The sequence below is a fragment of the Papilio polytes genome, unplaced genomic scaffold (genome assembly GCF_000836215.1).
Source record: "Papilio polytes unplaced genomic scaffold, Ppol_1.0 DF822733.1, whole genome shotgun sequence".
Classification (NCBI taxonomy): domain Eukaryota; kingdom Metazoa; phylum Arthropoda; class Insecta; order Lepidoptera; family Papilionidae; genus Papilio; species Papilio polytes.
This window is the reverse complement of record NW_013526471.1, coordinates 784,185-802,791: the sequence shown is the minus strand read 5'-3', so window position 1 is coordinate 802,791 and position 18,607 is coordinate 784,185. Positions and strand designations below refer to the sequence as shown.

Genomic DNA, 18,607 nt, shown 5'->3' with positions numbered 1-18,607 from the left:
CGTGAAAATTTAGCTTATGTTACTCACAGATAAATTACCTTTCTAACGGTTAAAGAATTTTTAAAATCGACCCAGTAATTTTTGAGTTATTTCAATACATACAAAAATACAAATCTTTCCTCTTTATAATATTAGTATACATTTAACTATTTTTTGTTATTTATTATGTAACTGAATATCTTAAATCGATTTAATTTTCTCCAGTAATATCGAATTATATTTCGAAATTGAGTTGTTTTGCATTAAAATTGATTTTATTAAATCACGGAAAAAAAAATAGGAAATTGTACAAAAGATCATTGTTGTGAATAATAACTTAAACATTCGAATACTGTTTTCCTTCAAAATAATTGTTACCTGTAAAATAAAAAAAACACACATTAAAACCCTGTCAGCAAGGAATGACATTGTCACGTATTATTTTTGAATAAATCAATAAAAAATGTAATAAAAAAGTAATAAAAATGAGATAGCATATCGATGACAATTTGTTTTGTAAATGACAACACTGAGAAGATTCATTTTCAATATGTAAACACAATAAAGTAACACATAGAAATACGTATACTCGTGTACAGCCGATTTGGTAAACTCCTTCTTTTGGGAAGTCAACAAAAGGTTACTTATGACTTGTACAAACATCATCAATAGCACCATTGTGATCAGTGCCAGACATAGGCTGAAACAAAAAGAATCTATGCAACGTTTGTAGAGTGACTTTTGGCGGCGAATGCGGGCCACCTTGGTGTTCGGTGTTGCGGCACGATTGGCCAACATCTGAGGTCTTGTTCGCTTGATTCTGCGTTAGCGCAGTTTTGCAAAACGCCACTGCAGTACGCTATAGACGTCCGGATTGGACGTACGCGATTTAGTGTCGACATCTAACGCAATTGTGAAAAGTGATGAACGGTTAGGTTCGTGACAAGATTTTTTTTTATAAAGTTATTTACGTAAGTATTAAAATTTATTAATTCATTTAAGGTATACTGTTTTAATTGTTGTAAATTAATTAATTTATCTATTTATTTTATTTATTAATGTCGTATTTTTAAAACGACTTTCATTATTATATTTGTTATTTAAAATGGTTTTAAAATTTATTTATTTAATACATAACTAGATTAATAATAAGAAAAGAGTAAAAAGTAAAAGCAGAATTTTAAATTCTGTTTATAATAAAAAAAGGTAATAAAGAAAATTAAATTAATAACTACCGACATCAAAAAGACCGCGGCGTAAACCGGTTAAGTTGGGAAAGGTTGTGCTTAGTACCTATTTATTTGATCTCGTGTGATAGATTTGAGTTTACGTCCGTGTACTTTGAATGGATAAAATAAACTTTAACACGACGAATTAGAATACAAAATAAGGTAAACAATACGTACGCTTGTTGTAGGAAATCGCGCGGCTTGCGACTGTTGTCTTGAAATTTACAAATTTAAATAGGACAGATAAACACTTTTCCTTCACTGCTTTGATTTTGAAATGCCTTTACATACCAGCTTATATATTTGATTTTATGTTTAGTAGTGTGTAACATAGTTGTGTGTTGAAAGTAGAAATTATTTTTTTTATCGCATACTTTTTAATTTTTAATGAACATTATTCTATTCTATTTCTTGTTTATGGCGGATTGGGCCAGTGTCAAGTGTTTATGGTAAAACATTATAAACATAATTCTTTATTTCTAGCTTAATTATATCTTTTAAAGTTGTAAGATTTGACAGTTAAAATTTTTTCTATGCAAATATCGTTTTTACTGAATTGTTCGAATGTTCGATTACTACTGAGTGTGTAGAGGGCCTTATTTAACAACCTATATAATTATCATACAAATTATTTATGCATGCTCTGTTGCGTTACCAAACAAAAGCCTCCTTTACCACTTATTTCTCACGATAACGAGTTTTTTGCTCAGTCAATTCAAGAGACGTCCTACCCCATTGTTCTGTTCCATTTAGTTTCGGCGTAATTGGTCTGAAGTGACGAAACGAACCCGGTTTAACAGGCTTATTTTATAAAGTAGTTCTCCACGGATTCATCCATCGCTACCGTATTTCATGGAACAAAAAGGTCACAGTCTGATGTCAAATAGTCTATAATCTTTTTTAATAATTGAACTGTCACTTAGCTATCAACTAGATCTTCATCCGCATAAAATTATGAAAATGTTAATTTTATTGTTTACAAGTGTCAAATTATCAATTGCAAATGTCAAAATGACATGACGATGGAAACCTTGCTTTTTCGATGTTGGCAGCAACTTATGGTCTCTTTCCCACAGTAGGGTTTTTGTCCAAAACATTTACCCCCTAAGTTTAATGACGTGAAAATATATAACCTAAAGCGTGTCGTAAGTGTAGGGCTTATTATTAAAGAAAGAATTATTCAAAAATATGCTGTTATTGCTGACATCATACGCCACAAAGTAGTGTGAGTTTACGCTTTATTATATTAGTATGGATAAAATGGCGACTTCTTTATTGTAACTACACAAAAATGCCACAACACATTGGTTTACGGGGATCGAATCTGAACCTCTAATAGCAAAAACTACATGTACGTTATATTTTGTACATGCGTAGTATTCACGTTCGCTACAACCAGCTGACTTATCACAAATTAGTTCCGGTGCATGCCTCATTATGACGCAGTTATCCTCACAACTGTTGATGTAACAATAACCGTTATTAATGTAACTGCTATAATTGCTACACCGATTTTAATATCTGAAGGATGATTCAAATACGTGATTTTAAAACTCTGCAATACAACATTTTTATTCAACACGAAGTTAGAAAGCAATAAACATTATGTTACTAAGTATCTCTAAAACGGCATCACTAATCTCAGTAAAGTTTGGCACAAATGTAGAGTTTGAAAGACAGGCGGTTTAGTAAGTTTTTAATGCCGCTCAGCCGACGTCACGGGCAACAGCTAGTTAATAATAAAATACATAATCATATCACACCCTTAAGAGAACATGGTAAATAAATCTGAGCATTGAATCTGGTCAGTGTTTCTATTCAGTGTAAAAGGAGGGCATTTCTAATTGAATATATTCGTGTGCTAATGCATTTGGAGCGATCGTTGTATTACGACATTTCCTCGTAGGTAACGATTGCCGCCGTTAAATATTTATGTACGTATTGTGCTATTACAATTCCCATACAAGATTCTTTAGTTATTTTTCCCATCTCTCTCTCTTCCTGTCACTCATTTGCCTGTGTATTTTTAAATGTAAATAAATTGCATAATCACAAACACAACGGTTAAAAACGAGGTTTAGGCTAAGCGCTATCTGCGCTCGGTCACTTCAAGCCTGGTAAATCTGTAAATGCCTCTTCAAGGCAAACACTGGCCATTCAGTCGAAAATAAAACAACGGTGAAAAGCCGATATAATATAAAAAGGTTTCTTTTGTACAGATTTTTGGTATAACTATCTAAGATATCTATCGGAAGTCACATACTCTAAGTACTAAATCACAATAGATGTTTGCTTTGTAACGATAACAAACAAATATGTCAATAGATTGTATATACGGAACATTGATCGGATTGTCCGATTGTTTGTTGACGATATTCTCAATGTAAACACTGGTAAATGTTTATAAACAAAAAAATATTATTACTATTTATCAAATAGTATAGTTTCTAGAAGTGGTTTTCATTGTATTTAGTTAGAATATGAAGTAGAAACTTAAAGAAACTAGGAATGTGTTTCCTTGTACAATAGTCAGGGAAAGAAAATGAACAGAATAAAACTCATACTTCAACATAGTTGAAGCTGTTTCGACTGAATGTTGTTTATAAAGGCATCGATGTACCTATACTACAGTATCTATTCCCGTGCGGCATCCGCATGACATTATAAAAACTTTATTGTATTGTTCATTTTGAATAAACGTACAATTGTAAATGTCATAAGCATATTTTCCAATATACTCAACCCCTAATTTTAATGGCGTGAAAATATGTAGTCCAAACATGTATGTAAGTTTAGGGCTTTTTATTTTAAAAAAAGAATTATTAAAACATTCCGTGTTTGCTGATATCTTTTTTTTATAAAATATAAGGTGGCAAACGAACAAGCGGTCACCTGAATCCACCGAAATGGAAAGCGACCGCTGTCCTAAAACATCCGCAATTGCAGAAGCGTTACCTACCCTTGATTGAAGAAGAAGGAGACGCACATAAAGAGGACATTTCCCCTTCTTATGCCTCTTCTCCACCGTCGAATCCACTTTTCCTTCCCATCCTTTCCTCTTAAGAAAAAGGTGGAAAGGGAAAGAGACCAAAATTAGGCCTTACATAACAAAGGTGTTGAAGTTTTATTACATTAGTAAAGATTATATTAGTATAGATATATATGTAAATATAGGTCGGTTAATAAAAATTAATCAGTAAGATGTCCGGTTACTTACTATCTGTAAAGATATGCGACTGGTGAATGTAAATTGAAATATCAAGAGTCAAGGACAGACAGAAACCTACGACTTATTGCCTTCACCTCATACAGTTTGAACTGATCTTAAAAATATATGTTAACACTTATTTGACATTGAAATTAAACGTAAACAAAATAAATAACGACATCTACAAAATCAACGTAAATATTAAATACCAACTGTTGCTGGCGACTTCGTCAACACGGAATTAAAAAATAATAAAAAAATATAGCCTATGTTACTCACTTAGCTTTTTAATTTTGAGAAATTTTAGCAATCGGTTCAGTAGTTTTTTGTGTTATTTCAATACATACAAAAATCCAAAAACAAATTCCTCATTACAACATTAGTTTAGATTACATCTAAAATTAAATATTATTTTACTTGCTAATATTATAAATACGAAATTTTAGATAGATAGTTGTTTGTTAGAGTTTGTATCTTAAACGGCTGAACGAATCTCGATGAAATTTGGTAAAGACGTAGAGGATAGTCCGGATGAACACATAGGCTACACATTTTTGTATTTGCTAATTCCACACGGACGGAGTCCCGGGCGAAAGTTAATATATTATTAGATAAGAGAAATACAATGTTGTGAGTTTCGTCATCAAAACTTAGTACTAAAAAATAGTAGATATTTATTAGAATGCATAGCATTGCAACAATGTTGTAAGAAAAATGCTTTTATGCGTTTTTATTTACATTTTTAAATGTTTAGATAAGACATTTTTAAAGTATAACATAGTGACAATAGGTACTAATACTATTGTCACGTGTTTACCTTAGGTATATGTAATTTTTTCACATTTTTTCCGGTAATTTTAACTTTGAAATTGTGAATATTTACAAACAGGTTTATACAACAGTTACTAAAAAGGTCATGTTGTCTAAACAAATTATCGGTCAAGCGAGAAAGTCAGTAAATAAGTAAAAGTGTTTATAAACAAAATTAGCATATGTAAATATGTATTCATGCCTCGACTAAAAATAACCTTCTGTTACGTAACTTAACGACCTTGACGTGTTTAACTTGTTAGCGATATGGAAATTTCGATATAAATCTTATCAAAGTCTGATTCTCACATTGAACTTATTACTATGAGTGGAAACTTTATTTCACGAGATATAATACTTGTTGCCCGCTACTATGTTCGTGTGGATATTGTATTTTTAAGAAATTAAGGTTTTTATTATTTGCATAAAAGCGTTTTTGTCATTTTTAAATATAGGTTTGGAGAATACTAGTTGTCTTTCTGCATAAATTAAAATCTATAGTATTATAATAAAGAGTAAACACACACTTCTTTGTTGCCTAGGATGTCAGCAATTACAGGATATTTTTGAATAATTACTTTTTTTTAATAAAAAGCCGTACACTTACGTCATGCTTTAGGCTATATATTTTTACGCCGTTAGACTTAAGGGTAAATATTTTGGATAAAAACCCAATGTGGGAAAGAGACCATAAGTTGCTGCCAACATCAAGAAAGTAAGATTGCTATGGTTTGTCATGTCATGTCATTTTGACATTTGCTATTGATTATTTGACAAATGTAAACAATAAAATAAAATTTTCATAATTTCATGCGGATGAAGCCGCATGGGGACAGCTAGTGGTAAATATTGATAGACTGATAGATTATGCTAAGTGATGAATGTAGGAAGTAAACATATTTTCTTTTTATTTCTAATATGCTATCTTCTACGTAATATAAGTTAGTATTTATTATTTTAAGACTAAATAATATTTCTTATATCTTGTTCATGCATCACGGTTGAGATTGTACTGAGAAGTAATTACTTAAACAGATACTTCAACTTTATTATATGTATAGACTAGCTGTTGCCCGCGACTTCGTCCTCGTGGTATTATAAAACATACGAACTATGTAAATAACAAAAAACTGTGTATCTCTCGGGAACCAGACATTTCTCGGAGATGAACCTTATCCCATTGTACTCCAGACTTTGTTTTATATCTGTGCCAAATTTCAATAACATATGTTGAACCGTTGCAGAATGATCGAGTTAACATTAAAAAACTACATTAACGAATCTCACGGGAACCGTAACTATTCCAGGAATAAAAAGTAGCCTATGTGTTCTTCCAGACTATCCCCTACGTAGGTGCCAAATTTCATAGAGATCTGATCAGTCATTTAGGCTACAAACGCTAACAAACATCCATCCATCTAAACTTTCGCATTTATAATATAAGTAAGATATGATATAGATTTAATGATCAGTCGTTATTTAAAAGTCATACTTCTATAAATAAACGACTCGATTATTAATCGAATTAATTAAAAAAAGTTTGTCATTTATCTTCTTATTACAACACATAATAAAACATCGCGTCCGGTTTCGCGGTGCACCGACAGATTCTATATAAAGAACATGAGTGGTAACGTAAATATTTACATAATGAAACCTAAGGTCTTTTAAATCTTTTTCTTTTAAATACTGAATTAAAAAATTTTGTTTTCAATGCCTTATCACGCGATAGTAAACAAAGATAGTGTGAGCCTAACAGTATACGAATCATACTTCGTATTATAATATTCATTCGAAAGTTTAGGTGGAAGGCAAGGGGGCATCTACCTTCTCCACTTGGAGAATAGGTAATTGTAATAAAATCATACATCATAATAATATTATAAATGCGAAAGTTTAGATGGATAGATGGATGGATGGATAGATGGATATTTGTTAGAGTTTGTAGCCTAAACGGCTGAACGGATTTCGACGAAATTTGGTACAGATGAAGAGGATAGTCTGGAAGAACACATAGGCTACTCGCTTTTGTTTTGTTAATTCTATATAGACGGAATTGCGGGTAAAGCTATTAAAAATATAAAATCATACAAATCAATTCAAAATACAAAGGTGCCTTTGATCCCTATGTCCCGACACAAAAAACTATGAATCCCGTCAAAAGCTAGTAACCTAAAAAACTATAAGAAAGTATAATTGGTTTTTACTCGAAATTCAGTCCACTACTTCTTTTGTTACTGTTTTAAGTTTTTAAACAAGTTAATTATCTTCAAAAAACATTAGATTGAAATTAAGTTTAAATAATCCGTAACACACTTTATTTGATGTTTTTTTTTTCCAAGACTAATTTTCCAGTTAAGTAAGGCCTTTAAGTAGGTAATTCAAGTAGTACTTTATTTTTCTTTCAAATAAGATTAACTGGAGTATTAAATAAATAAGACTTTTATAATAATTAAAATTACTAAATCAAATATATTTCTTTGAAACTGATTTATTTAAACAACCGATTACTTAATATTGTGTTTATTATTATAAATATATGTACATTTGTTAGTACTTTAGATAACGTAACTATTTTTAATTCTGTTATAAAAAAAATTAAGTATTTACCACTATACTGAAGAATTGCAGAAAGTTTTTTGCATAGTTAATATACAAAAGCCACAAACGCAGTAAAACTCTGTTTTAGATAGTACTTTGTCACAGTAAGAGAAACGAGACGCGATATTTCGCTTCATATAATAGCAATGAAGTTTGCTAGGTTATGTGGTTTATCCGCGTATATTACTATTGTATTAGGTCGTTATAAAACCACTGATGTTAATAAAATAAACACAGAAATATTATATAAATGACATAATTCATAACTTTTTCATAAATAAGTTCCATACAGTGGTAGAGCCCGCATTAACATCTTCGCACTGCAGGGCCGGCTCGACCAGTGCAATACCACAACCACACAGAAAACAGGCGTGAAGTAATTCCGCGTTTCGTCTGATGAGTGAGGTGCCGAAGGCCTAATTGTAGCCCCTTTCCCATTCCACCCTTTTCTTAAGAGGAAAGGATGGGAAGGAAAAGTGGATTTGACGGTGGAGGAGACGCATAGGAGGGGAAAATGTCCTCTTTATGTGCGTCTCCTCCTCCGTCAATTAAGGGTAGGCAACGCATCTGCAATTGCTGATGTTTATGAGCGGCGGTCGCTTTCTATTTCGGTGGTTTTAGGTGGCCGTTTGCTCGTTTGCCTTCTTATAGTTATTATAAAAAAAAGCCAAATATTAAAAATTTTCTCTCATCGAATCGAAGTACACAAACACGAGTTTTAAAAACATTAAATAAAATCATTCATTGTATCCGTTTTCTTTGTTGTGCATGGCTAGGTTTGAAACTCGAAGTCATGTCTAAAGTAGGCATTGAACCTTGGTTGTAAGGTTGCGCTCACCTTTTGATTAAGTCTTATTTGACTCGAGAACAATAATACCAAAATGTTTACTCACCAGCCAACAGTGACTGTACTATTTTACTATATCCTTGGTTAAGAATTGTCTTGCATACCAATCATAAACGTGCGTGTTTTCAATTTAAAAAAACAGGAAAGTAATCTTATCTTTGTTACTTGATATATCATAATTAAATTAAAAAATCCTTCTCGACAAACAATTGAATGGTTATTAAGATTTTATTTCAGTCGCATACAGTCAGAGTTTATTTACAAAGGGTGTTAAATTATTTTGTATACTAGCTGTTGCTAGCGACTTCATCCGCGTGATATTTATAAATAATACAAAATACAACCTATGTTACTCACAGATAAATAACTTTTCTAATGGTGAAAGTATTATTGAAATCCGCTCAGTAGTTTTTTCGTGAAACAAATATACATAAATCCAAAAATACAAATCTTTTCTTTGCAACATTAGTATAGATATAGACAATTACCATGTATTTTGTAAAAAAAATTCAATTCTAACTTAGTGATTAGCGTCTATTTAATTTCAGATCGAGAACACTAATTAATTAATTACAACACTACTTAACAAATTAGAAAATAACAACTATTTTATCAGTTAAAATGTCTAAATTCAGGTTAAATTCAAAATGAATTAATGAAGTATTTGAATAATTAGAATCACCTTGTATCTATAAAATAAATGTAGCCAAGTTAGCTGGAATTTATTTGTCTCCAAAATAGTCACTTAACGTCATCCATAGATTCATACCAAGCCAATGTAAAGTCCTTGACAGTGGTTTATTCAATTACAATTAGTGGAAATATAACCTTAGGGGGTTTCCCATTTACAGCTTTAAAGGCCTTTTGGAAACAAAACACGTACGTACCAACGTCAAAGAAGCACAAAATCATTGTGGTTTGCAACTATTCGACTACGTTATGCATTTCGTTAAATTCCAATTCCTATATTAAACCAGGTAAATTTAATATTAATCATAATGTATACAAAGTAAGGTAAAACCCAAAAAACAACACATCTCATTTTTAAACCTCAAATATTAATCATGTAACCTCAAGTTATTGAAATAATATTCAAATGATATTTGCACTACACTTACAAAGTTAGGACTTATAAATCTAACGAAATTGTTATAAAAAAACTTGTGAAAACGTGGATTTGATGGTGCAGGAGTCGTATAGGAAGGTGAAATATCGTCTTTATTTGCGTGTTCTCCTACGTCGATTGGGGTAGGTAATCCGCTATTGCGGATATCTATTGGCAGCGGTCGCATTGCCAGTTTAGCGGATTCAGGTGGCCGCTTGCTCGTTTGCCACCTTATAATATAAAAAAAGTAAAGGAACAATTATTCATAAAGATTTGGATTTTATTTATATTGTAATAACTACAAGACCGATTTCAAAAATTCTTTCACCATTAGAAAGCCATGTTATCGCTGAGTAACATAGGCTATATTTTTATATATCACATGGACGAATTCCCGAGCAACAGCTAGTCATTCATTGAGTAATTAGATCACCGTTTTCGTTAAACAATTCGTAAGCGTAAAATGTATAATTCCATAAGCAATCAGAGTTTGTGTTCGATATTGTCATTCATCGTACGCTAGTGTTCGAGTGAAGGCTGGTGAGTCAGACATACGTCAGACATCAACAGTGGAGGTTTGTAGGTGAAATGTACCGGTTTCCTCTAACCGAGACTGACGTACGAAACGACGCCTCTTGGTCTATCTACTGCGAATAGTATATTGTTGATAAACGCGTAGTTCTTTAAGGGTTTCACATTTTTGTTTCTAGATAAAGTGTCCATTGTTAGGACAACACTGCCGCTCTAATATCAAAAATTGTCTATTTTGTCTAAACATTCTTTTGTACTGTAGCTGTCATATAATGTTTATTCTTTAATATTAATACCATTTTCATATTTCACCAACATCACTCTTCTCGGGTCAGATATCCTGGTTTGAGGCTAAATCATTATAAAAAAGATAGCCTTGTGAACGTAATTTTCTTTTTTTTTCTAATAATGAAATGCATGACCATTATGTCGTTCACTTTAACGTTGTCAATTTCATATACGAGTATGTATACGTATAAATGCTGTAATTCCGACATAGCCAACTCACGGATAGACAATATGCAATAACGAATTAAATGACATCGTTAGCCCATTTTTAGAAGTACATATTTTGTTCAAATGATATGCGTATTACGACTGATCACTGAATATCAGGCCATAGATTACTTACTAGTCAGTAATTCTATTCCAAATAGAGTCACTTTTCTAATTATAAACGCAAAAATACTCAACATGATTTACAATATAACTCACCAATATTTAACATAAACATTCAGAAAACGATGTAAAGTCAAGACGCGACTGATACTAGTAATTTTTAATGCATACAGGTGAGTCACGACGAACGTTAGCAAAAAATCCGAAGGTCAATGACTCGACTCTAGTTCCGTAGAGTACCGCTTCATAATAATGATCCGATTTAATAATTTTTTATTTATCAAGATGGAAACCTGACCCTCTGATGCTATGTATTGTGGTCTATTGGCTACGTACTGTATTGAATACGGATAGTGTATTGACTACCCGTGGTGGTCTGTCTGCTTCTCGTGGCAGTCAAGGTGTTCATATTCCGTGAGATATTGATCCAGGTAAACTCAAATATTAAAGAATTTAGATATTCACTTACTGGAAATATATAGTTTTTATAACATTGGGAAAGCGGCCTAAATATTTCGCCGAAATAGTGGCCACTATTCATAGACACTTGCAATTGTAGATACCTTTAATTTGGAACATGCATTTTTTATCTTCTCCACTTTATTTTTAAACATTTACATATTCCATTTACCTACAAGTAATGTGTCTTACAGAGAAATATACAATGTTTTTTTTTTTTATTTCTGAAGACTATAACGAGACTTAGCACGTTCTGGTATTCACTTATGTCTGTATTTCATCTCGAAACGTGACTAAAATATTAACATGATTATCAAGTTGTTTTGTATAATACGAAGCAAATTTAATGTTACTAGATTTTTTTTGTGATTAATCACTGTGGTCTAATCTAAACTATAGGAATCTCGGAAAGAAAACTTCTCCTAAACCTCGTTTAAGAATAACTATGTTCGAAGGCTCACTTAATAGTCTCGGTTCGGGCTGTTATTTTACTAAACAAGTAAACTCCTCCTCCTCGGCGGTATTTCCAAACCAATACGACTTAGGGTCGTTCAAGAAACGAGCCTACAATTTCCTCTAAGACCGGCAACGCATCTGTAGTTCCTCTGGTGTTGCGGATGTCCATGGGCATCGTTGACCACCTCTGTGTTCATACCGCTCATTTGACCCCTTCTCTTAAAAAAAAAACTTTGTGTAACGTGATATTTTTATGTGGTTTAATTTTAATATTTTTATTATTTTTATTCCACATTGTTATGCTATCGGCCACGTTTTCTACTTTTTTAGTTGTCCTCGATTAGTACTATGTATGTCGCATTTTGTACACAATTTTCTACTAAAATTAACTACTAAACGTCTTTCTAATCTTTAAGTATTCACTCAACTAATTGTATGCGATAATTTTATTTTTTAAGTAATTATTTTTTCTGATTAACAATATAAATCATGATAAGTCGTGTTTTATTAATATTTTCTTAGACATTAACTAATTTCACATTAATACGTATTTCCCAACACGTGTAATGATTCGAAGAATCTCATTGTTTACGAACAGTCAAGCCACGTTTTCTCTTCTCTTGGTTTAGAATATCCTTTATAAAAACAAGTTAGTTTTCCGTCGAAACCAATCAATTTATGTTCTATCAAAGTCTAAACACGTGTCGTTATAAATATAATTATTAGACAACTATGTATACAAAACCGTGTACGTTTGTGCTATATGAATTCCAAACTGGGAAGATTGTGCCCTAAAAATATTACGAGTATATTAATACAAACAATAGGTACATTATTTTTACTGTTGACGCTATTTTTATTTCGGCATTATATGGCATTCCGGTTTCAGTTAGCTTTCATCTATAAAAGGAAAGATTTGTATTTTTACATCTTACTAATAATATTAATTGGAAAGTTTAGATGGATGGATATTTGTTAGAGTTTGGAGCCTAAACTGCTGAACGGATCTCGATGAAACTTGACAGAGACGTAGAGAATAGTCTGGAAGAACGCACAGGCTACGCTCTTTTGTTTGCTTTTAATTCCACGTGAAAGAAATAGCGAACGAAAACTAGTGTTACAAATAAAGTCTAAAGAGAATGGATTTAAAAAAAATATTCTATCACAACCTACATTATGACTGAATAACATCTGCCATATATTTTGTTTAATTCAGGACAAAGTCGCGAGCAAAAGCTAATGTTGAAACCTGTTTTGTGTTTTATCTAAAGGCAACTGTAACGGTACACTCATCACGCTCTGTTAATAATTTCGCCCTCGATTTATTTATCACGAGTACATCTTATCATAAACATCGATGTGCAAACGAAATTTTATAAATAAACAAAAACATTTGCGAAATATTCTCGATAGCATTTAAACAAGATAATCAATGTTTAAATTGATAATAAATTGTGTAAGAGAGTATATTTACTTCGATTAAAAGATAACTTGAGGACTAAGTCCATTCGGATATCTTAAGGATTAAATTTGTCAACATTCGACATTCCAACTTGCAATCGATTAGACAAAATGTTACGAAACAATCTAATCTCGGACATCGGTTAAACACTTGGCTAGACATAGGAAAATAGTTCTGTTATATACACTTTTACGAAAACCTTCTAATCATAAATGGTGAAAAGGACAAAAGGACTAAAATTAGTCCACCATTCAGGTACAGTCGCGGAAAATTGTTCATTGCTACAAACTCAGCTTCTACCTTTAATAATTAGATAGCACTCAGTAGTGTAAACGAAAAGATAATAATAATAAGAAACTACCTGCGTATCACTAACCGACTTTTTTTCGTACAGACACATAAGCTGTGTTGTATGAATTTTTGTTCCACGTCTCGTTTAAAATGTTCAAACGAATGTAGCCTTTTAAGATTGAGCACAGCCAGATTCGCCGACTGTACCTTATATAAAATTACTCCAGGATTGTCTTTTATGTGGTCATTGTAGTGAGGTTGTGTGCCATTAGTGTATATATGCTGTATATATGCTGCTGAATTCTGCACCACTATATATTCAAATCTAGTTAGCATGAATATATTGAACGGCTATTTGAACTAAATAACAGACATTAATTAAAGGGCATACAAACTTGATAATTGGCAAACCGTTTATGTTAACATCTGTAATTTGCATATATGTGTGCATTATCAATGAAACTCTCTGAATTATATATTTAAGTAATATTGTAAATTAGTTTATTATGAATGAAATAGTGTTCTGGTTGTATTTTACTGATATTTTAAATGAGAATGTACGTATTGATGTTTGTACTACCAGTACGACTCAATAGAGCACGAGAAGATACATTTTTGATTATCCTTCGCGTACAGAGTCGCCTGTAAAACCTAGTCAATAGACTAAATCAAATACATGGGATTGTTAAAGTTAGAATTCAATGATGGTTACTATACTCGTATGTCTAATATAAATGAGTTAAATATTTTTATTATTGTTATCCAACATCTTGACTAATGATTTTTATAAAATTAAACTGTAATACCTTAACAGAATTATCGTTTCCTGTAATATTTAAATACAATCGTTGTATAATTACTTTTCACATCTTTATTCATATAACAATGAATCCAACTTCATTTTTCTTCCTGTTATAATTATGCTCTGTTGAATTATTTATAATTTTTAATTTTGTTCCTTTCCTTCTTTATCTTTTATTCTCTTATCCGAGGGTCGTACCCATCGCCATACATTTGCTTATGTTTATTGTAATTCGTTGGTAACCATTTTTTTAGTAAAAAAAACTCATATACGTAATCCACATTTTTTTAGCTCATAACTCATTATACGTACCACCAATGGCCCAGTTCATGTTGGTTGACGTCACATATATCTTTGCAATTCAAAAACAGTAAATAGCGGGTTTCGAACCCAGGAACTGTAGATTACAAGTCAAGCGCTTAAACCCCGGAGCCATCGACGCTCTTGCGTGGCTGATGTTAAAGTTGTCGCCACAAATTAATTGTACCAAATTGTCTTATCTGCATTGGCTTCGTATAAATTAACGTTGGTTTCCATAGCAGAGATTTCGTGTCAAAACAACATTGTTGTCTCAGATTTTCTTGAGATAATGCTAGGGATGACATAACGTAAGTTTCGGTTGTAAAAACTTACGGTATAGTCTTACGAAATCGAACAAATTAATGAAGTATTTGAAACTCGTTTTTGCAGATAACAAAGAGAAAGATATTGTCTGTACAGTATTGATAAATTAAATTATCATTGAGTTTTAATTTAACATTTTTAATCCTACGAATTATAAAGATGTATTTGACAATGTTTCATTTTACTTAATCTTCAATGTTTTGATGGATTATTTTAAATGTCAAGGTATTGACTTTATTATGATAATCAATTCTAAACATTGAGATGGCTAGAAGGATTTATATCCGTGTCATGTAATACAAGGTATTACGTGAACACATTACTAACGCGCCTACAACATAAAGGGGCATTCACAGTAAACATTTACAACACAAAAGAGGCAGCAAGTAAATCCAGCAAAATCCTCTCAGATGGACAAAATTATTTGTCATTTTCCGGCTGTTTATACACTCACTACGGCATTAACTCCCTTGTTACACTACACATATTTGATAACAACGCATAAAGCGACCGCGGGGAGACGGGAAGCAGGGGCGAGGGGTGCGGGGACTCATTGCATATGAAACACATCTTGTTAACTAATTCAAATTGTATGTGCAAACTTCATAAAAATAGTCAGTTTACAAGATAAAACGAAGTTTTGATTCACCTCAAAAATATATACTTTACACTATACATCCATATTTTCTTTGGTCTACTTTATAGCAAGTACATTAATCGCAATCCTTCCTCGACTGAATTATAAAAATGTTTTTGCATATCGTACTAATATTATAAATGCGAAAGTTTAGATAGATGTTTGGTCAAGGTTGCGGGAGTGCACTGGATGCGGGCGGCACAGGACCGGGCATTGTGGCAATCAATGGGTGAGGCCTACGTTCTGCAGTGGACGACCTATGGCTAACAATGATGATGACGATGAGATGGATGTTTGTAAGAGTTTGTAGCTTAAACGGCTGAACGGATTTCGATGAAATTTGGTATAGAGTAGAGGATAATCTGGAAGAACACATAGGCTACTCACTTTTCTTTTTTTTTTTTAAATCGACGCGGACGGAGTCGCGGGCGAAAGCTAATTAATCATAATAATAGAATCAATGAACAGATAAGTTAGTCATGTTTCGAACAATCCGAGTTACAACTTCACGTTGTTGTTAACTGTGAAGTAGGTTTACCTTTCCGTAGTTTAGTTTAGTAACTTACGTAAAGCTGCTATTGTGTGCTTAGAAACTTAATGCAAACTAATTTAAAAGGTAAAGTTTTGACATTTTTGCACGAAAACGTGAGGAAAAGCAACGTAAGCACTAATGTTAACTCAAAAGATAACATTAATAAGAATTACTTATTTATGTTTTTGTGTTATATTTGTCATTGCAATAGCCATGTATGTTATATATTATATATTGTTAGTTTATGACATTCGTTATTTTATAACATAGCTAGATGTTTCTCGAGACTTCGCCCGCATGAAATTAAAATTCGCCTATGTTACTCCCAGATAAATTACCTTTCTAACGATGTTCCGTAGTTTTTGAGTTATTTCAATACATACAAAAATGTAAATCTTTTCTCTTTATAATATAAGTGTAGATTAATTTGGTTCGGATCTCTGAATATTGTTTACGTATTTTGTTACCTGTGTGAACATACCTTTAAAGTTAGTGATTAGTTTGCAGTTGCCAAGAAAAAGTCATGGACTTCAAGTTAGATGCCGAGCTGTGCACAAAGTTATCTACTTATTAAGTATAGAAGGAAACGCGGCAAAATGCACTAAGTAGATCTAACAAATGCCGGTTATATAACTTTAAGATATATGAAATTTCAATATAATATATTTCAAGTTATCAAACAGATTTAAGTTACTTTAATTCAATGATTAACTAAAATCAACTTAAGTAGCATAACAATTTTGACACGAGTTTAACTTATAGAATTTTTAATAATCTATGTTACCTAAGTTCAATAAGTGAGCAAAATTACATAACTTATAAAACATACGATCGATTGTAACTTCAACCAAACTGAATTATTAAATGTAACCGATTCTCTTCTTTGACATTTGTTGAGATTCAAATGTTCTCCCAGTTACTTGAAATACTTAAGTGTTCCGTGACGCAATGTTTCTAACTTAGGTCCTTAAGCGAAGCTAAGTGAATGCAAACCTTGACTAAACTAGTCCTTTACAACTATCGCATTAATTCAAGCGCCCTCATTATTTACGGCATTTGCAGCATATTTGAATATTCATTGATGATGTATTAATTTGAATTGAATTACATTTAATTACTAAAAGCAAAATGTTTATTGGTTTATGAATTAAATTTACAGAGCTGTAATTTATTTATTTTGTAAATAAAATCGCGTAAAAGTTCAAAATTTTTAGCAACAATAATTAAAATTCTAAATTAGACACGACGATCATCTATACTTATATTATAAATAGAAAAGATTTGTGAAATAACTTAAAAACTACTGCCGAATTAAATTTTCTTTTACCATTAAGAAGCTACGTTTTTTTTATATTTGTATTTTCCACGGGCGAAGTCGCGAGCAACAGCTAGTCGTAATTATAATTACATCGTATAGTATCAATAATGAGATATAGATATATAAAATATAGAACATCTTCCACAAAGTCAAAGTGGCTCAGAGATTATGGGACAAAAGTTAATCATCGCCACACACGATGCGACAATCGAGATGGTCGGTCGCGTATTGCGACAAACTCTCACGTTCCATTAACCTTAGCAAATAGGCCGCCTCGTCTTGTCTCAACAAAAGTGATTGGATGGTTCAAAGCTAAAAGCGCGTCGAACCGTGCACGGAACAACACTAGTTAACAAATATCACGTCAAAGATGTTTTAAACCTCTTCATATTTCCGGGAGCAAAAATTTAATCCACACAACTCATAACTCACAACTCATATCTTAGTACAATGAAAGTTTTAAAACCAACCCATATTAATGCTCCAACTGTTTTCTCATCGCATCGAAATAAATTAATTAGCATGTTAATGTATTTTACATTTATAGAGCACTTGAATAAACAATTGAAGCAAAAACAATACGTACACTTGTTCTGACAGAATATTTTAGTTTAAAATGTAATTTACGAGAGCTAAACATCTTCAAATATCATCACTATTTACATTGTTATTTGAATGTTCTCATATCTTTAATGTCTTATTTTAATATATAATACTTGTTACCTGATTTTTTAAAATAAAAAATAAAACATTTTATATAGAAAAATAGAAGTGCACCGACTGCGGAATCCGATGACTCAAGCAACCAGTGGTCAGGGCTGCAGAGACAGGACCCTCCTCACTATTCGTGCGGTCTCAAAAATTACCGCCTTTTAAATCGGGCCCTTAATCCAACTGTCTAGCGAGAGCTTCTTGAAGTGTTGTTCGAAACTCTTCGCTTTAATTAGAATCATTATTACATCATACATTTTTAATATAAACAACGATAATAGATTAAGTAATTCAAGATTTCTAGCGAGTTTCTTCACAAAGGTAAAATATAATAAGTATAAAAAATTCACGGATTTTTAGATATGACCCTATAGCGCAATATTATCT

The 18,607-nt window shown here is 32.0% G+C and overlaps 1 protein-coding gene across 1 annotated transcript in view; it reads left to right on the top strand.

Moving 5' to 3' along the window:
- The first annotated feature begins 816 nt into the window (after positions 1-816).
- Positions 817-18,607, top strand: part of LOC106105754 (proton-coupled amino acid transporter 2-like) — a 28,503-nt gene continuing 10,712 nt past the window's right edge. Inside the window, exon 1 of the mRNA XM_013286192.1 lies at positions 817-950. The gene's annotated coding sequence lies outside the window, so the exon portion shown is untranslated. The remainder of the gene's footprint in view (positions 951-18,607) is intronic.